This window comes from Opisthorchis viverrini (genome assembly GCF_000715545.1).
Source record: "Opisthorchis viverrini unplaced genomic scaffold opera_v5_64, whole genome shotgun sequence".
Taxonomy (NCBI): domain Eukaryota; kingdom Metazoa; phylum Platyhelminthes; class Trematoda; order Opisthorchiida; family Opisthorchiidae; genus Opisthorchis; species Opisthorchis viverrini.
This window is the reverse complement of record NW_008751720.1, coordinates 1,139,382-1,161,375: the sequence shown is the minus strand read 5'-3', so window position 1 is coordinate 1,161,375 and position 21,994 is coordinate 1,139,382.

Sequence of the window (21,994 nt, the reverse complement as noted above, 5' to 3'; positions counted from 1 at the left end):
GCCTCAGGGACGAAGTACGAGAGCAGACTAACACGGAAACGCAAGCAGTTTGGCTGGTGATAAGTCTTGGATACAAGCCTTGCAAAGGATAATTGATTGCGCTGGCCTGAGAAAGAGTAGCTCGCTTTGAATACTGATCGTTGTTCACGTTTTCCTGTCCAATGAAACACTGGAACAGCGTGCTAACCATCTACTACTATGTGTTCAAAAGTTCGCCGTTTGAAAAGACAGGTCGATTTAAATGTTGAACAAGAGCATTTCCTCGTAACGCTGTCTGTAGGATAGGGTTGTCATGGATTTGGGGATGCGTACCTTGCCCGAATTGATGAAATATTCCCAATTCTTTTTAAAATTTAAATTAAAGAACCGGTTAGCCTGAGAATTTAATTTCAGAATAGAATTCATAGCAGCAATTGCCGTCAACATTCTGGGGCAGTTAGGACGAATTAAGGCACTGAGCGGGAGCCATAAGTTGTCAGCTATGAAGAACCCATCGGGCTGAGAGCCCTAATCGGGTCTCCTGTTTAGATGTGGGTGTCCTAGAAAGCGTTTCAGCCGGCCGACAATCATGAACCTCATGACTAACAGTACTATACTATCATTATCCCTCGATCTTCGCGAGTTACCTTACTTGCTGAAGACAGTGGAGGTGGCTCAGCGAAAGCAAGATTCTCCTGACGCTGAATTTAGGCTTTTATGTAATCCTTCTACACCTCAATTCCACGAAAACGTGTGAACTATTTCAAGCATCAGGACCGACTGCTCTGTTTGCGTCGCTCAACTGCAGATTCTGTGCGCCCAATCTCATTAACCGACTCAAACATGTCGAAGTCAGATTTGAAATCCCGAAAGCCAACAGGTTTTGATGTCATTATTGTCCACAAATTGAAACAAGCGACTGTTGCTCGTACGCCGGATCCTCTCTGCACCGATGTATATCGTTTGTCAGAACCAAGGATACATGACGCATGTGCTGTAGGTATCAGGTACGGTGCGACAAGGATACATGACGCATGTGCTGTACCTATCAGGTACGGTGCCTCTGTCTTTGCCTCTCTGTCTTTTCGGTACCAGTTGTACAGCTCTGGCGACGCCGAGGTCGCTGCAGCCGGACACACCGGAGTGGTTATATGGTTGAGTCATCAAGCACATGATGGATGTTCATTGTTAGTCATCTCTGTGCGGTTTGTTTGGAAATTTCTGTAAAATAAATCTCGTGAACAAAGGGTTACATTGCTCTACGTTTATAGTATTGGCCTACTTCCCGATAGACTGCAGCTGTAACTACGCCAAAGAAAGGTTTTTGACGCTGTAGGGATTTTTCTACGACCGGCTAAAGTTTCAGACACTGCTGTGGTTTCTGGTGATATGAACGCTCAGGTAGATAGGCCTAGTGTTGCTGAGACCCAACTAGGTGGTTGTCTTGGGTTGCAATCGGGATGCAAATGGAGAGGAAGGCGCCTGCTGCAGATGTGCGCTGATCAGGGACCACCCACTTTTAGTACCGATTTCTGGGAGGCGGAAACTGGTTCACCATGTAGTATGCATCACTCAACCAACCCTTACCCGTAATAGGCCTGACACAGGGGTCGATCACTGCTTGGTGCTCACTTGGAATACCTGCATGTAACTGTCCAGAACCGTCAACTGCGGTGACCCAGCCGTGTGCACCTCATGCCAAAACATTGTCCATCAGGTCAATTTCTATTTCCCATTTCTTGTGCAAAGTAACGCAAAGTGAGTGATTAAAAACCTCTGATTTTATAGAAAGGTATGAATGATACCATGAAGATTCTGGACGTTTTTGGTCTTTTCACCCTTCGCGGACGGGGTCTCCGTGAATCCCTCACACTTGTCTAAAGGACTGCACGAAACGGCAACTAATCGATTCAAGCGGCGCTCACGCCGCTAGTTTCTTTCTAGATTGTTGATACTTTGCAGAGATTTGAGAATTTTCAACCGAGATCTTGTCCCGTAAATGAAGCTAGTCTATGCTGAGAAACAAAGAAACACGACACTATTGTTTCGTTCCTATTATTTCATTCTTATATCGATTTGGTTTTCATCAGAACTATAAGTTTACTCGTCTGGTTACTCCACGAGACAAAAGAGAAGGGCACAGTGAATTAGCCGAGAGATGTTTTCTAGTCGGTATGGCTATTCATAGCATCCAGCATTAATTTAAGTATCTGAATTTACGCAACAGAATTTTGTAAACCGAGAATTGTCGCAAGTAGGTTCATTTCAGAACCAAAATGACTTTGAAGACTCATCAGATCAACGAGTGCAGAGCTTTGTGTCAGCGCAATTATCTACCGCTTTTGAATGAATAAGAATTAAGAATAACTGAGGGTTTTCAGTCCTAACTGACTTCGTTTTGGGTGAAATTCGTCCGGAAAGGAGTCTCGCATCACCTTTAAGTAGCTATTGGACTATATCAAGCTTCCTCATTTCCCTAGAACCGTCTCACGGAAATACCCTCTCTGAACGCCAAAATACTGGCAACTTCTGAGCAGCTGGTCACAGTGGTTTCGCCCATTGCTTGGGTCACTGTACAAACTGGTCTAGTTCCGCTATCCCGTGCGCATAACGCGACAGATTTCTCAAGTTTTCATTTGATTTTCTTCTGCGGTTGGTTTATTTGCGTTCCTCCTAATTCCACTCATACAGTGCCAAGCAACGTTCCCACCCTATCAAATTTCTGCACACAAATATATGCATCCACATGGGCGTTAGCACACTCAGCCTATCAGTTCAACCGTTCTGAGAAGCTATTTGTCGGTTTTCGCGTGTTGTAGGGCTTGATGCTTGACTGTGGACTGCGCACAATAAACGTAATTGATGACAGAATGTTTTTCTGGGAACTCAGACCGTGCTGCTCAGATTGCAGGAACCGGATACGTACATGGTTCATACTGCTTTTGTTTGTTGCCTGCCTGGGATTCTGGACTTTTCTTGTGCTAATTTATTGTTTGACTGACTACTCAGTACCCGATGTTAGGTAATGTATCACTTGTGACGATCTATCTAACCTCCATAGGTGAAAGTGCGCCCTTCTAGGCAATCTGGTTGGTCCAGAAAATGGCGTGAACACACATCTAGTGTCTACGACTGAAGTGCTATCATTCGACGAGTGAAGGTCGAAAATATCCTCTTTGAATTCCCTCGAAAACTTTTCTGTTTTATTTCCACATGGAAAGGGATTGAACTTCCATTTGGGACCACGGTGTAAGATTTTCCAGTCTCTTCAGCTCTCTCTCTTTCATCACCTTATCTAGATAGCCTCATCAGAACTATTCTAAGGGGCTACATCAAAAGCTTTTTTTTCCTTGTGACGGTACCGTGCAGGCACATCTGTGGTATGCTACTGATTCGCAAGAATTACGTTTGGCTAACCCACATAACCGCAGGCTGTGGCGAAAATCAGACTGGTCGTCTTACGCTGCTATCCACGAACAGTAATGCAAGCATTCCTGAGGTGTTCAGGCAAACGCCGAAATCAATCTACCTGAGGAGACACCTTAGAAAAAAGCTCGCCGTTTTGTCCGAAAACACGTCAGTGACGACCTTAAAATCTTGTTGGACAACTCGTATTTTCCGAATCAACTGAATGATACTATGATATGTAGTTATGGCGATTGCACGATGCAATATTTGGCTTTCCAGAATTAGAATCTAGCTTTGAAAGAAATTTAGGCTGTACGAATATCAAGAGCACCGGACCCAATTCACAAAGTAGTATATTTTTTGGTCTATAGTGTTTAGATGCTGGGACCGTCAGGGTCCGGAGTGACAGAATAGGATTTTGGGCAAAACTCTCGCCAACCTGAGCTTGCGTTCTCAGGAGATCTTCATCCAACATGAGCTAGTCTGAGTCTTGCTAAGCATGTGCCAGTATTTCGGAAACAAAGAGCAGTTTTCTTCGATAAGGTGACTTTGCAATACACTTATAGCACAGCGTGTGGAATTTCACATTTTTAGTATACCTTTCCTAGACTAACTGAGATGTGAGAACGACAAGGTGTACGAAATCAGTTAAGCGGGATGCTGGACGTTGTATGAGTTCTGTTTCTGCTACATTCTTTCCCATTTTAGCTGAAAATTATTTTGCATATCGTTACAACCCTCAAAGAAAACTTCAAGTTTTTCCCATAAATTCTGGATCAGAACCGCCCAACAACATGAGCCTTTGCTGTTTGAATTGGTTTACAAGAATGCCTTGTAACGCATTAGCTGTATTTTGGAGCGCTTGCAAACAAAAATGATACACATGCGACGGAGGGGGGGGGCAGTCATATTGCTGAAATACAAATATGATATATACGTATGAGAGAAATTTCAGATACTGATATGGTTCTGTCAACTAAACATATTGAATTTATTCAATTAATCCTGTCAACCCAAGCACCCTATGTAGACATCTTCTATACTGGCAATAAAACTTCCGTGGAAGGAACCCCAAGCCATACGAGTAAGTCGTGATGCGACATAGATGGTCGTCTGGTATTCTTTCGAGTAGCAACTCAGATTCAGTCCACAAACCGCCCGAAATCTATCTTTCGTGTGACTGCTCAAAGGAGACATCTGCAGCTGAAAGTACTTTGGGTTAGGCCCTACACTGCGAAAAGAGTCGCCAGAACTTTCCACTGATTGGGTGGTGTATTTTGGTGGTTTGAGCAGCGGCGTTGGCTAAACAGAAATAGAGCAAAGTATCCCCATAACTACGATAATCAATAACCTCAAACAAGTGCACTGATATAGTGTTCAAACGGTGATCCGAGAAGGTTGGAGCTGAAAAAAGCTCTCGTGACTCGAGTGCCCAGTATTCGCCTGAATTTGTACAGCTGATGGTTGGGAGATTAGCAGAAAAAACCGAATCACAAAAGATCAGGTACCGACTAATTACCTGGTTTATTCATCCGCTGTTATGAAAGCAAATATAGGGTTCGATTATTCAAGCGTTTTTCCAAAAAAAGTCTGTGAGAAACATGAGTTGCAAAACCGCTGATCCTATTCAGTAGAGCTGACAAATAAAAGGTCCCGTGGTATACGAACTGTCTATCGACAGTGAACACGGAGCGATCTTTCCACTCGAAGACAGGAAGACATTCATACAGTGTATATTATAAACTCCATTTACCGGGGTGGAATGAATGCTTCATTTGAAATAATCATTTCGAAATAAATTTTTTCAAAGTACTCTTTATATAGTTCAGTTTCTTTAGTTGCCGAACTTGTGCGCGTATGTGGTCACATCGTCCGTACAAGGTTGGCTTTTTAAGTTCAAAATTCCCGGCTTATTCAGACCAGTACATTCTCAGTTGGTGTGGTCTGACACCCACTAAAATGCTCATTGATTCTCTCTGCCGCTCACTGGACTATATCACAATTTACGGTAGTCGCCGCGGCCTTTAATGAGACAACTAAGGCGGCGAATTTAATGAAGAATCACGATCAATTTATGTGAGGTTGGTGAGAAGCGATGAGACAAGCCACTCTGTATGTACTTTTCATTAATTGTCTCTCCATTGAAGCGTTTGCCCATAGTCGGGTTTCCAAACGTCCTCCTTATTGACTTGCTGCTTGCATATTTTGAGCTACCTTCCTCCAACTATAGACTGGATGCTCGTAAAACACTTAAGTTCTGGTACGGGTAATCCGAGTAATGTTTCTGCCTGGTGTCCAGCTGTAGCACCCTTCCGGTGCCTAGCTGCCATGCTACCCGAAAGAAGCACGAGGGCTGGGATACTGCCAGGTTGCCCAAGCCTAGACAGGGGAAGTCGAGAGGCAGAGGTCGGGTTCGAACCACGGACCTTTCGGTCAGTAAATTAGCGCTCTAACTACTTGAGCCATTCCGCCCGGTGTACTCTCCAATGACCCCATCTTTTCGTTCAAAAGAGATATGTAGAATCTGAGAAGCTAAGCTTTCACAACTGGGTGATAAGCTAAAATGTCTCCTGTAAAACAAACAGCAGCAGGCTTGTAAGGAACAGCGATCATGTCAGAATGAAAAAAAAACTATTGACTGAGCAACAACTTACGATTCAATGCAACTGTGGGTGAAAACATGAAATTTCATGGCATTTCATCAATGCTGCATCAGAACGAAACTGCAAAAAACGTTTCTCCATAATATTGGTTGTGCCTGGTTATGGCTGCATTCAAAACCCCAATTCGGACGTTGAAATGCACTTAGAAGTGAAACGGAACGGAATCCGAAGTGTTCTAAAACTTGGACACTAGCCACGGTTGTACAGTTACTTCGGAAAAAACCAACGTTTTATCCAACTAGAATAAATAGTCCCGCATTTTTATCGATTTTGGCCAATATATCTCCGAATGTGGGACAGAATGCCCCGTATAGGTCCCGCCGCTATAGGCAAAATTTGGTGCCTCTTGTCACACACCTCAAAGTTATGCGTAGTCAGGGTAGGATAGAGAACTTGTGGGATTCTGTTCTAACCAATAACGAAGGAAGCAAGTGTGAATGTGTAGGTAGGCTACCAACACCCATGTGGTAACCCAACGTCCACCGACATTCGTCTACCAACACAGTTTCAAGGAATCAAGCATAGACGGAATAGAATGAATGGTCTTACCCAAGACACCGTTCAACTCTTTGGTCACTGGAATTCAGAGAAATCGACAGATGCTTCTTCAGAATGTTTCGCAAGTGGACTGGCATGATTTGTTTTCTAAACAGACAAATGAGTTGTGAAGGGAAGCGAACCTCATCGCAGACAGCGGAACACACGTAGTATTATCAAGGTTTAAATACAACAGTTATCTTCAGAAGCCCGACTGATATGAGGTTGGTTGTGCTCTCTGGTATGGCATAGCACATGCACCAAAACATTCGTTCTATACACTATTTGAAGTGTACTTTTCGCTAAATACAAGTACACTTTCAAATCAAATTACGGGTACATATACTTAAATGTGGTTTTGTACGCTGATTTGGAGCGTTCGAAAATTCAACCACCCTGCTGTTGAACGGACTCTTGTATTATGTGGGCCCATGATCTATCATGGAAGCAAGCCGTGTATTTGCGCATCATTCGATGTATGTTGCCACCGAACTTACCGAATTTTGCATGGGAAGACTCTGCGTGGAAAGTGGAATTTAAATGTTATTGTTCCCTAAATCGTACTGACCAGTAGTTTATATATGTTTGTATTTTTTTCCCGCGAATAGCCTCAAGTTATACAACATAGATTATCTTCAATCTGTAAAACGGTTCACCTCTGGTCACTTTGGAGTTATCAGCAAAGTCATACTTTGAAGAATTTCACCTCACGGTGATTCAGTCTAAAACAATCCTTGTCTTTTTGTTGTCATATTTCGGAAACTGAGGCTATATTTTAACCAGTTTGGGAAGTATCTGAGAAATGCAAATGGACATTGAGTTCCACGTGAACTTCTCCTCTAGTCTTCAATTCTTGACACACAGAGATTCAGTCCTACTGCTCAAGGTGTGCAGCATATTTCTAGATTGACTGACATGGAATAGATTGTGTATCCCCGTATTGTCTTGAAGAATGCTGACATACCCATGATGACTACGAGCAGGTTAGCTTTTCATGTTGTTTGTAGCGGGCCGCACGTGCAGTCATCTGATCGCTCCGAAAGTACTTGTAAATCCGGGGACCAGTAATTGGAAATATGACCTGCAGGTCCCCATGACTCAAAACTTGAGCAACTAAGTTAATGAATAGAACGATATCTGTCTTTGGCATACGTTCAACATTGATTCAGTGTAACAGGGAAGCGCTTGAGGGCACCAATTCAATGTCTGTAGGATCAGTTCAGGCATACCATAAGTATGCCTTTCCAGAGTTACGTTATCCACGTGAACATCTCATGTTTCAGTTGAAAGGATATTCAAAATGCTGGATTGGTGTCTCTCTTGTGAAGACTCGAGCCGCAGGTTTGGCGGGGACCCGTCAGCACCTAATTACTGAATCTTGAACTCATCAGCAAAGTACATCTGCCGAAGTTCGAACAATTCACCGATCGTACATGTTATGTGTCAAGCTTTGTCAAGAGAAACAAGAATTTTTACGTTACTAACGATTGACTACATTTTACGTTCATTTCCTATAGTCGAAATTTTTTTCCATGAGAACTCACCGTGGTTTTTGCCTGCAAGCAAAAGCAGTGAGAAATATTCACAAAAATGTTGCAAAAATGTTCGCACAAGGTGAATTTGAACGTGATTTTGGAAATCAGCGAGTGGGGAGCCGAGAACAGGGACTGAACTCTTCCCTTGCTAGTAGCGGTCTACATTTCATTCCTTATTCTCCCCATTCGTTTGGTCTGATTTGCGCCACCAGTGGGAGGTCTATCGGGTTAGTAGCAACGTTTAACTGCACGCGTAGAAGTACCGCTTCTTTGGTCATCCTCAAGCCAGTGTTGACCAAACGAGTATCAGAAGCGAAGAACCAACGGAAAACAAATCTCTGGTGACCGTTTAGACAAACATTGAGGAATACCCTGATCCACAGTGTTCCACAGCACAGTCCCTTAGGACCAATTGTCCGAAGGCGATACTAAATCCTTGTTTGTCATTGTGACTGGGTGATTGACTGGAGTGGCATTGGATAAGGTGCCTTTGTTTAGAGTGTTGGTCAATAGTACACCACCGGAAATCAATAAAACTACACAAGCCACTTGCCGCTCTTCACTCTGGCTATTTTTCAGCCTCCATCCTAAAACAGAGAAGCTATTTCTGCAAGCCTCATTTTCGGAGTCAGTATGTGTTCAAAGTTTTTGAAGTTCGACAAAATGCAGTATCAGTCCGACTTACCCCAAGCTGTTAGTAAACAGTGCAAGGCATAGGGAAATCGATAATGAATGAACATGACCCAAACTGTGTACATTTCTAAAGCCACATTTAGACCCAAACTAGTTCTTGATACAGGCCAATTTTTATCCTGGATTGAACAAAGCTCTCTCACTTACAGACAGTGCACTGTTTCGGTCTCTCAGTCGACTGATTCGAATATCTGCAAATCAATTTAATCTATCTATCTATCTATCTATCTATCTATCTATCTATCTATCTATCTATCTATCTATCTATCTATCTATCTATCTATCTTCTATCTATCTATCTATCTATCTATCTGTGAGTCTCTGTATACATCGATCAGTCTATCTGACCATAAAATTGCTTATAGACCAGTCTAACAGATGTGTTGTTTTGAGTGGAGAGAAAACACCGTTTTGGACGCTATGGGATACTGGTCCGTCTGGAATCTTTACTGCGAGTGTCAATCGCAACGCATAGCCTGATTTCAGTTCAAGCTTGCATGACCCCGAGGCACTCTGGTATGTATGGCGGTGTGAAACTAGCTTATCTGAACCGGTTTAAAAAAACGTTTCTCACGACGTAACAGTAATTATGGAAACCGGTGGCTCAACTTTTAGGGACAAAAAAGATCCTGCGGATGAAAACTCACTCTGTCCCTTCAATTTGTCCTTCACATCCTCGACGTCTGATTTCACATGTTCGATATCATCCTGGATTTCTTCAAGTGTGTCAGAGATCGATCTGGCGTTGCCTAAGAGATGAGGAAAACCAATTATTGGAGGCGTGGTACTAGTTTCAATAGGCATCGATTTCATGCTGTGAGGCGATGTAAAGAAATCTGGGGAACACCATACACATTCAGCAAGTTTGTTCCGAGTCAAATATGGGATCAATCGGAATAATTGCTTGGTCGCGCCGGGCAGTTTTTGCCCATATGCATTCGTGGTTTATCATGTAGATAGCCGTTTGACGGTGATTTACGTGCACTCATCTGTGTTCAAAATACGATACGGTGCTACTGAAACTTCAAAGGGTGATTTTTGAAGAACGACCAACGTTTATGGTTATTGATCAAAGTAACAGTAATGCTGGGTGTGACCCAGCGATATAATTTATAGCAAGTTTGCCCCTCAGTGGGTTGCTTGTGAGTTTTTGTGTCCCAACTACAAAGGTTGTACAGGCTGAAAGACCGCAGGCACATTCACTTTGGTGTTTTTGGATGTTCCGCTTTCATCGAAGAGGCGAACGACGGACACTTATGTGGTCTTCATACTTCAGCCACTGGGAATATCTTCAAATAAAACTGCGCACAACTGGTCAGTAACTTTGTATTTATCAGTTTCACACTATAAGAATGAAATAAAATGAAAAATTCAAAAGAGATTAATAGGCATTTACATGCTAACCACAAAAATCTGTCAGTCTTAACTCGGATGAATGCCGACTTCGACCCCTTGCTCGCTCACCAGCTATGTTCAGCGGTCCCCACAGAATTATATTGCATGCGATTGTTCGAAAGTACCCTCGCGATTCGGGAATGATTTAAACTGTTCTCTACACTTATGGGTTCTGTTTCGTGTGATATGCGATGAAAAATGTCAGCCTTGGTTTTTTCCGAACCGTGTCTCAAATAGACGTTGATGAGGATGAGACCTGTAATGTGAATACTTTGTCGGTGATCAGCTTACTGATAAGCGTAACAATGGTCCTGATATCACGTAGAAGTGCTGAAGTTATGTGATGGATACAAAAGGGAGAATATTCGTTCCAATTTCCAAATGAACTAGAATTTAGCATATAGAATGTGACATCAAGCATGAAGGCATTTTGATGAACGTAAAGCTGAGTACAGATAATGCGTTTAGCTGGATATGAACAGTGATCACTGATTGAAGGCACAATCTTGGGCTGGCCAAACAAATGTGCAACAGAAAAAAACGCTTCAAAAGTACAACTTTTCATCGAATCATACTTACCAAGAGCCAAGAAACCAACGAGGAAGACCAAGACCAGAGTGGAATGCATTTTTCTCTCGGCCGTAAAGAACTGACTGTGAACAGATGCAAGGTTTGATGATGATCTCTCACCACGTTGCCTTCACTTATATACGTTAGGGTAGTGCATAAAGTGCTCATTAATCTACGGGAAATTCCAGGTCAGTTAAGGTCAGAAGGGAAGAAACGAGGAATCGGTAATTAAAATCACTCTCAAATGATCGTCTAATTAACCAAATCGTAATCTAACTTTTTTTCTCATTAGAGTTGGACAAAGGTCACAATCGCTGACGACAGTCCATGGGCATTAAGCATTTTCGAAGCAAAAAGAATTGAAGTGTTGCACGATTCAGTGAAACAGTTTTGATGAACAAGTCAAGCCTAATTCTTTCGTCAGGGAGTCGCGAAGGCGGTTAAATCGTAAATCTAGCCTTTTATTCAATATCTACCTTATATATTTATTCGGACATGTATATGACAGCAGTAAAATACCAAACAGCAAAAGATAACGCGGACGTGCTTGAGGAGGGGCAATTTAGTTTCAGCTTAGAAGTTAATCGATACTTTTTTGCCCCGGGGGTGTCCATGTGGCTTTTGTCAGAACCCTAGAAGTCAAAGATACACATCACTCAACAGGACCTAGAGTCAGCTGCCTGAGTGACATAGATTCCCCATTTCTAATACGTGTTGTGAAGCCACTGGGACCGAAAGCTCTCCGTTCGATTGTTGTGCGTGTTCACGTGTTGCGAACTCGGTTGTAATATTCCTCCTAAAAGGCCATTCTTTGTGAAAGTGGTTGTCCCCTCCATCCGTTTTCAGGGTCAAAGTATGACCAAGTTAGGAATTCGCGTGTGTTAAAGTTGAGAATGATTTCATTTTTCCGTAAACATTTGCTGTTATGTGATTAGCTTTGAACAGCAAACATCCAGGAAAAAGCTACTTCCGTCTGCATGAATTGTAGCTTACAAGGTGTAGAATGATTACCAACTTGATTTTCTCGTTCGCTATGAATGGATCGTGCGGGAAATCACCTGTTCAGCGGCTGAAGTCCGCATGAATTGTAGCTCACAAGGTGTAGAATGATTAACAACTTGACTTTCTCGTTCGCTATGAATGGATCGTGAGGGAAATTACCTTTTCAGTGGCTGAAACGCTTCTGACTGCGCAGGAACAGTGTGAAAACAAAGAAATCAAACGTGATAACAAATTTGCCTGTGGGACAAATCTAGTAAATTAGTAGAAAAGTTCGCAGAAATTTCACTAGAAAGTTTGAAAAGTTACTCAAACAAATGCACCAATTTACCGAAGTAGTTAAGCGTTTCAGATACACAACCAAAAGGCTGATTACTTTATCATAAAACAATAAAATCATACCCTGGGTGCCTGAAAGGCGAGATGACGAGGCCAATAATACACTTGTTCATTTATTCATTTGTTTGTTCATTCATCCACCGAATCTTTGAATGATTGGTTCGCTGGCCCACTGATTCCTCTATCCGTTCATTCATTTATTATTGACGTCAATCAATCAATCAATCAATCAATCAATCAATCAATCAATCAATCAATCAATAATAATTCATCCATCCGTTCATTCATTTATTATTGACGTCAATCAATCAATCAATCAATCAATCAATCAATCAATCAATCAATCATCAATCAATTCAATCAATCAATCAATCAATCAATCAATCAATCAATCAATCAATCAATCAATCAATCAATCAATCAATCAATCAATCAATCAATCAATCAATCAATCAATCAATCAATCAATCAATCAATCAATCAATCAATCAATCAATCAATCAATCAATCAATCAATCAATCAATCAATCAATCAATCAATCAATCAATCAATCAATCAATCAATCAATCAATCAATCAATCAATCAATCAATCAATCAATCAATCAATCAATCAATCAATCAATCAATCAATCAATCAATCAATCAATCAATCAATCAATCAATCAATCAATCAATCAATCAATCAATCAATCAATCAATCAATCAATCAATCAATCAATCAATCAATCAATCAATCAATCAATCAATCAATCAATCAATCAATCAATCAATCAATCAATCAATCAATCAATAATTCATTCATTCATTCATGCGTTCATCCATCCATTCATTCAGTTAATCCTTCCTTCATTTAGTGATTCACTCGCGGACTCAATCACTGACCGACTTGCTGACAACTCTTATTTGAAACTTATGGCTTGGAGTTTCTTTCTGTCGCTGAAAATTTCGAATGACCACAACTTCTGCGTGCTTTCGGTTTGTGTACTACAGTTTACCAGAACTACTATAGTGCACTAAATACTCTTTGGGGATATCGTGGCTGAATGAAATTAGACTGCTGTGGAAAATTCGAGCGTTCATGTCCCGCCACAAAAAAAATCCTCAATCAGCGAAACTATTGTGTTGCTGTGATACGCTGAGTGCAATGGACAAGCTGATTTCAAAACGACAAGTGACTACGCATCCTTTCAATGACGACTGGTTTGACCATATATGGATAATAAAATATAGATCGCTAATCTTAAAACGTCCGAACTGTTTCCAGACTCGATGGAATGCCTAACTTCTGGCATGTGGGTTTTCATATCTTTGTGCATACCTCATTTCGTTTCAATCGTGCGTTGCGCATGGAAGATTCATCTTGTTATATCTTGAATGTTATAACTGGATCCTAGGTGATGGCCGCTTGAGGGCTTCAAACATGTCTGGGAATGGTTTGTGGGTTTTACCAAAGCTTCCTCCTCGAACAGTCGAAATACATCCAGCCATGCAGAGGTGATCGAACCGACTGACCGATACGCTATCTAACTTACCCACCATATTTGCCCAACGTGACTTGTCAGCAACTTTATACTTGAGATCAGATTGAAGAGATGAGTCCTCTTCGATCGTAGATCGCTGTGAGATATTCATCATCTGAAACATATCGATTTACTCCCGGCTTGAGTCGTTGGAACGTGTTCAAGGTATAGGACTTAAAAATCTTCCATTGGTTCTTCAGGTAATGTCACCTGTTTGCAGACTGGTTTGACCTGGGTGATTCCCAACCCTGTGGCGTATCAGTAGCCTGTAGAGAAACCCAACGAGCTGACTTGATTTGGAAGACCAATGACCGCAGATTAGGAACCCCCTTGTCCATAAGAAAGAGCGAAAAATTGCTTCTCTTTGGCAAAACATCAGTTACTTGGGCCAATGGGAGAATTTCTCGACAAATCCCTTGAACTTACCGCAGATAACTACTTTATTAGCCTCAGAATAGCTTGGACCCCTCGACAACAACTCAACAACCTAGTGCGTAGCTTCCACTAAAAATTTGCTTATGCTGTCGAACCAAGAACACGGAAATTGCTCCTGCAATCGGGAAATGTTCTCAGAATAACCATGAAAAATATGTTCGGTTAAGAAATGTCTTTTCTCACAGATTTGTTTCTTTTCGAAAGCCGAAACACTGGCTTTGATGGCATATACAGGAAAGAATTTCGTGCTACCAAGCGATATGGCAGAGTGAGTTCAATCTTAAAATCCCGAACAAAAGTTTTCCAGTGGGTTCCAGAGACTCTCTGGCGCTGCCTGACTGGGAAATTCCGAGAGGCAAACCAACCGGTTGGCACACCCATGAGAGATGTCGATCGAGGCGTCCGGCAATTGAATGTTATCGCTCTAGACTGAACATGCTCGCCTGTTCAGACATGAAAATTTAAGTACATCCAGGGTGCGTTGATGGAGTGTCAGGTGTCCGGGGGTGAATCCTGGCACAACCGAAGAAATGCACTGCTGATGAGCTCTATGAGGAGCGAAACTCGAATTCAGTGCTTCTCCCCATTGGTGTGGACTCACCAAAATAATTGCATTAGCACAGTAAAACGACTGTTTACACGGAGACCACTTTTATAAGTCCCAAGATCACATACAACTAAATAAGAATCGTTCAGCTGTGATACTCTTTCGATGCCTAGCTTCCATGCCACAGTCAGGGAATGGCTGAGAGACTACTGCTGGGTTTCCGAAAACCAGAGAGCAGCATTCGAGATACAGAGGTTAGACTTCGCTTCTTAACCACTGGGATATCTGGAGCTCATTTATGCATGATAATCCTGCAAATGACAATGTTCTAGTCCAGTTTATATCAGGAAACTCGAGAAATTCGGTATGGTTGATTTAATCTCCTTGAGTGCTCCTCAGAGCTGTCTAATCACTTTAAAAGCTTTCTGCGTTCCGTTACCCTTCGTAATACCAAGATATCCAACACAACACTCCTGTTAAGATCGCCTTTACAGTCACCAAGTAAACACACCAAAGAGGTAGATGCTGGAAATCTTGAAGGGCCAAACTGATTTCTGTGGTTTAAGGCTAACACTCAAGTACACAAGTCCTGTCAGCAGTACACAGATCAGGAATGACCAGGTAGGAGTTGGATTACGTTGAATTATGTACTCAAAACGGGTACTCATATCAAAATAACTTACCCGCGTGTAACCTTATCTAAATTGGCAACTCAAGACGGAAAATTCTTGAATTTGAATTGAGTTTCCTCCAAATAACAAGCGTCATTCGCCTATTTAGAGGAGACATTCACAGCGCTCAACTATGAACAAGTTCGCTTCTCACCACTTGGTGAATCAGACCTCACGCAACTTGCGCGTGGTATTAACATGCTCGTCCCGCATGTTTGATATCAACAATTCAAACTCCATTCCATTGTATTGCCAGCCTCCTTCAAAAGATTGTGTCGCCTCATTTTGTTTTTGCTGGTCACAGCATATTCTCCAAATGGTCGTGGAGGCACAGCTTCCCGAGATTTTACTCATACGTCTTTGGAATTCGATGCCGCTATCGCAACTAACTATGGTGAAGGAGAATAGCGGGACACCGACACATGATGTTCAGGCCAAATGATCGACCGGTTCCCGCGTTTTCGTTCTGTCAAGCCTGCATGGGTGTCAATCGGTTGCAATGGCTATCTGGTCCGGCCCTATAAAAACCGCTTTTGTTTCACCCGCACGTGCATACCCATCCAGTGGTCCAGCCATCACAAGCTAAACACTACTCAGGGGTGGTTCTAAAAATCATTGCATTCTGAACAAAGACTCATTTAGCGATGTTGCAGTGGTCCTTGCGATGTTTTGAGAGAAACACAATTACTTGACGTTCGTAGTTCAGTACTGATATCTAGTTAAACTTTGGAAGGACTCGACAGGCCGCACTTCCATAAACACAACTATCAGGAAGTTTATACCCCTGAGAGTAACCCAAGAAGGCCGGAACTTACTAAAACCGTCAGACTCCACCGAAAGCTCAATAGGGATGCCGGCAGAAATCCAGGCTAGTCAATTGTTCAATCAGTTCAGCAAAAGCCGATAAGTGTTCAGGCACGCCACAGAAGCACGGTCGAATATGACCAGCGTTCAGGCCTTTCATTCAAACTCGATCGATGTTGATGGGTGTTCACTAAACGCCTATCAGACAGCCTGGATGAATGTCAAAAAGTGCTTCTTAAATAGCGCACTCGCACGCACTCGTTTGCTGCAATAAAGCCGTTGTGCTACCTGTCGGTGAATTCTTTTTTCTGGCATCAAGCACTGCAGCGGGAACAGTAGTCAGGTATAACAATGAGAATGTAGCAAGATGTCATGTGTTCGGCAGTTTCCGATCCCTTCGGACCCAGATAGTCATCAAAAAATTTAGAGGGCCTAAGATCAGTTTAACGGTTTTTGGTTCTTAATTCACAGATGATGTAGGATGTAACGAGGTATACTTCCCGCAAGTAAAAAAGCAATCGAATTTCGTATTCATAGCATACTGCGAAATGGATCGTGTGTGTCTCTGGTTTATAAAAGCTGATCTCCGCAGTTCGACTGCTCGTTTAATAGGGATGTCACAACGAGGCTAGTTGTACGCACCCTAAACCGAAGGCGCAGGTGACAATTGTCGAAATCATACCGAACTATGATTGATTGACCACGGAGTTCGAACTTGAGCGGTAATCGAATTTGGGGGGGGGGACCTTCCAGACAGGACGTTCTGAAACATGAACGCTGGGTTGTGTATGAAACGAGCGAAGAAACACGAGGCACAATGAAACGAAAAGATGAGCGAAGAAACACAAGGCACAATGAAACGAAAAAGAGTTATAATTCAAGCTACACGAACAACATAAAAGGGACGAATGATACGTTCCAGAACTCGGCATTTCCCAGAGTTTGGAAAAGGTTCATTCCAGAAGTGAGCAGCGGTCAGTGAATGCAGGCTACATCTATTTGTTGCTCCTCTTGTCAATAAGATATCGCTGACGTAGTGTTATCATGCCAAAGTGCCATAAATCTGGCAATAGTTGAATTAATGCGACTGTTTTGCTTACCGTATACGTTGGTTCCCACGCTAAACTGTGTGATATTACTTCTCTTATGTGAATGTAAAGGGATGGCAAACGCAGTGTGTGATGCTGGAGAGAATGATTTATGCCACCGACAAATGTGCGTTTCCAAGACGACCTTTGGGTTGGATGGGCCTGAGGGTGCCCGTTATTTGCGCATGCGTCAAAGTTTATATTTTCTATACCAGTTACTTATAAAATAGTTTAGCGCGAGAGGTGATTCTTTCTATGATGACGCCACAGCAAACATTTACTGTCTTTAGGACCATGTTCGACAAGGTCTACTTAGTAATCAGGTTTAAGGAAGACAAGTTTCATGGACCGATGAACCGGATGGTTCTTTTCAGGGCATGCCCCTTGCTGGGAGGTTACCTTTTTACATACTTTCATGTGGCTTCCGGACAAGATTATTGGTAACGTGTTGTTTCCTATAGAAATTGCATCTGACTGAGCCCGCGGACACAAAAAGACGCAGGTGTACCTCAGGCTCATGATCCTTGTGTGGAGGTCTGTGTTGCACGAGGGATAAACCAATGTCAAAATTGTAAGACCATTAATGAGTTAGCTTCGAAGGTATATGAGCTGGTCAAATGAACAAAAATTCAAAATCAGCTAGCTAGAAGTTGTAAAGCTAAGGTTAGTATATCATCCAGATGGACAAAGCAGCTCAGCTCGTCCGTCTGTGGCGATTTTAAAGCTAAATAGCTGAACTACTTGTCTTTAAAATGCAATATCTATTAGACGATAGTCTAGTTTGTTCCCTGCTTTTCTGGCTCTTCGTGCTCGCTTCTGGAAGACATATCTGTGTAAATTACAGGTCGTTTTCTGGTTGACACTCGTGACGTTGAGAGAAAAAATCATTTCCCTAGGTATGCAGTAGAGTCCTAGTTATCAGGGATAATGATCACAATTGGTGGTTCCGGAGGGTGGTACAGTCAAACAGTTTCCAGTGCAGGTCCTTGGTTAAACGTACAGCTGTATATATATATATATACGCATATGATGAATATACCAATGAAAGGATAAACAAGTGAGTTAGATAGCTCTGTGTGAATTACTGGCGGGCTACTGTTTACTACAAAAAATTGCCACTGACAAAACTTTTGAAGCAGAAACCTACAAAATACCAACGGGTGTTATCAGTCAGATACTGATGCTCTCTTAGTTACTAACTAAAAGCGGAGCAATCTGTACAAGAGATGGGAGTGTTTGAAGTTTTCCTGGATACATGGATAAGGCTTGTCTTGGATTTGCGTTTTTATCCTCATTTGATGAGATCGAATATCTTCGTGCCTAGGCCAAAACATGCGACAGAGTAATACAGCAATGTGACAAGAGGCATCCAAGAATATGTAACAGTCGGAAACTGCGTAAATGCGGCTAAGCAGGATCTTCCATGTAAGGAGAAGAAGCTTACTGTTCATTAGAAGAGGGTTCGAATGTTTCCAACTAACAGAACTGACCAGGAGAGTTGCCTCAAGTTTCACCCACACCTAATTAGGAAATGACACAGATGGTAGCTTCAATTATGGAATACACTGTACAGGCTCAGGAGGCTGATTAGCTGACCTCTAATGTGAGGAATTTACTCACTCGACTAATTACAATAGACCTGTTTTGTCGGCATTGTGGCTCGTTTCCACGTCAGATTGTTGACCGGTTGATCAGGATGGTGGGTTCGCATGGTCCGCAGAAATTTGTGAAAAGTGCATTTCGATCTACTGGTACCGTTCTTATCCTTATGGCAATTGCGTTTCACAGCTGGATTTTAATGACCCGCTGGTGAGAAAGAGTCCATCGACTTGGTTGCTGAAAATTCCCCGACTACGCACGACCCGTTTTGCGCTTCTTTGAGCGTGGGCTCAGTCCCCGAGTTTCCGTCAAGCATATGTTCTACTTGAACCCAAATAAGACTAATTTCGACAAACACACTCATTGGCAAATCAATCTGGTTTTCACGGGAGACTCAACTGAACCTTTGGTTTATGATATTCAGCAACATTGTGAGTAGTTTCCTTTATGAAAAGAATATACTGCAATATCTCGAATATCGTACCAACTGAAACAACAGGAGGCCTTTTTTCAGCCCATTCATTTAAACAGTGTCATAAACGAAAAATTCAGTTGGGCCTTCCGTGAAAACCAAATCGATTTGAAAATGAGTGTATTTGTCAAAGTCTGTATGATCCAATTTCTTGATTAGTCTAAACACATGACGATATCGTGATGAATACTTTGCTTAGATTTTTTGTAGTGCTGAAAGGCTAAAAACCTCATACAGTTCACTCAGCTGTTAATAAAAAATGGAAATATCTGCTTCAACCGAGAGAATAGCCTAGAGTTAACTGACGCTTCCAAACTTGCATTCGCCCTTTTACGTTTGTTTGTTCAGTTGGTTGATGGTTGGACAGTAGACCTGAGAATGGTCTGTCGGACTAGCTTGAATGTTTGACTTTCATTGCTGCCTGTTTTGACAGATTAGATGGTCACAGTTTGAAAATTGTTCAACACGGACATTTGAACGATTGTTGCCTGAACGTGGTTCACCATGTAGGCGTTATTTTCACCATATAAGCGTTATTGTTACTAACCCGGTTACGCCCCTTTTCGATTAACATTCAGTGTTCTGATCCGATTGTGGGTCACGAATCTCTGAGCTTAAACGCGTCCGCGAATCATTCATTAGTGTGACGTTGACCTCTACCGTGCATCCGTCTTTTGGCGATAACTGAGAAATTGTGGTGTTTCGGTCTTCTTAGGTAGATGTTCTGCGCGGCAGAAGCGTTTACACCACTTACAAGAACATATGTGATTCACCGGAGCCACTCAGGGGACATAAAGTATCAGGTAGAAACTGATGCCCCGCTAAGCTCATCGCCACTCGAGTCTTTACTAACCCGGTTACGACTCTTTTCGATTAACATTCAGTGTTTTGATCTGACTGTAGGTCACGAATCTCTGAGCTTAAACACCTCCTCGAACCATTCATGAGTGTGACGTTGACCTCTGTCGTGCATCCATCTTTCGGCGATAGCTGAGAAATTGTGATGTTTCGGTCTCCTTCGGTAGACGTTCTGCGCGGCAGAAGCCTTTACACCACGTACAAGAACATATGTGACTCATCGGAGTCACTCAGGGGACATACTGTCAACATAAAGTATCAGGTAGAAATTGATGCTCCGCTAAGCTCATCGCTGCTCGAGTGTGTTTTTGAAATTTGATCTTCTGTTTAGCTGTCCGAGTTTAGCTCTAGTTGTGATCACTGATAAATTTTGCCGAGTGCAAAGTGGTTAGTGGTCGAGCTCCATCTTCATGATTTGAGTATGCCGCCCCTGTCCGATACGCTTCTTAACAGATTAGGATGGAATCGTTGAGTCGAACTTTCTGAATCGGGCACACCCATATTTGGTGAGATTTCTTCAGGTCGTCAAAAATGAATCGATCGGTGTTTCCAAAGAGAATGTGATTTTTTTGGATAAACTTGGAGTACATGTTCACGAGCTGAATTGTTTCGTGCTTTTGTAGTCGACTGCATTAAACTGGGAATGGATAGATCATTGCACTGTTCTGAAGAGTATATTCGTTCGTTTCATATGCATTGGAAGAATAACGAAGTATAGTCATCATGTGCTTGGAGTTTTTATATGAACCTGGTTTACCTTGGGAGTCTGTGTCACGACGCAATCGCTTTCATTTGAGTTCATGCCGTAGCGAGACACCTAAATATACGATATGACTCACAATATGTCCGTCTCAACGCGAAGATGGTGTACACCGATTCTAAAGCGAATAATCTATACAAACTCCGATGACTGGTACACTTAAATCTACGAAAAAATCGCCCTCTGTCGATAGGAAACGCTAATTTTGAAGGCTCATTGAGTTGGCTGACCGAACAGTGGACTAGCGAGCGGTACGGTTCAAGAGTAAATTTTAAAGTGCATCTTGATGATACATGTATGTATAAGCGATGTTAGATTGCTGTGACACGCTTGCCTACAACGAGCTACCTGGATGCTAGAGTTAGTGCATTTGCACAACAGATTGGCAGAAGTATTCTTCATTAACCAAAGCAAGAGGTCTCGAGTGGGCTGCGGAATGCAGGAAAAGACATGTGAACAAACGTGAAGGATATTGTTCAAGCTGCACGTGACATGCAGAACACAGTAGGGTGGCATTCGAGGAATCGGGTTTCGGTGGACGTGGATAAAAGCGCGGGAATCCTCCATACATAATCGCCAGATCTGTCTCGGTTACTTCAGTATCAATGATGTGGGGATGTTAGCGTTACTGAATGTGAGAAATACAGGACTGCTGACGCAGTGGTTATAGTGCCAACACTGAATTAAGAAAAATCCAACGTCCTGAAAACTTAGGAAACTGAGTGAGAGGAAGCGGTCAACTAATGAAAACATGAAAACTGCTCTGCAGTTTACTGAAGGCCTCAAGAGTGTTTCTGTACCTGGTTTGTATTGAAAACCGCGAGTATTGCGTAAAACAACCTGCAAAAATGGAAACGAGTTAAAGAAAAGTACCGCTTTTTACACGCTTTGCACTTTAATGTTGTTCTGTTTTAAAAATTAAAAGTCGAAAGCTAAACGCGTGTGTCGAGCGCAAAATCTTGTCTATTTAAGCACTCGGAATTGGTGGTTACGGACAGTTTACTTGTCCGAGATGACCACTCTTTCCATCCCTTTTTAACTTCGTGATCGAAAAAATAATGAGACGAACGCTGGAGGGTCTCCAAAATCATGGTGTTCAAATAGCCTGTGAAGACAACCT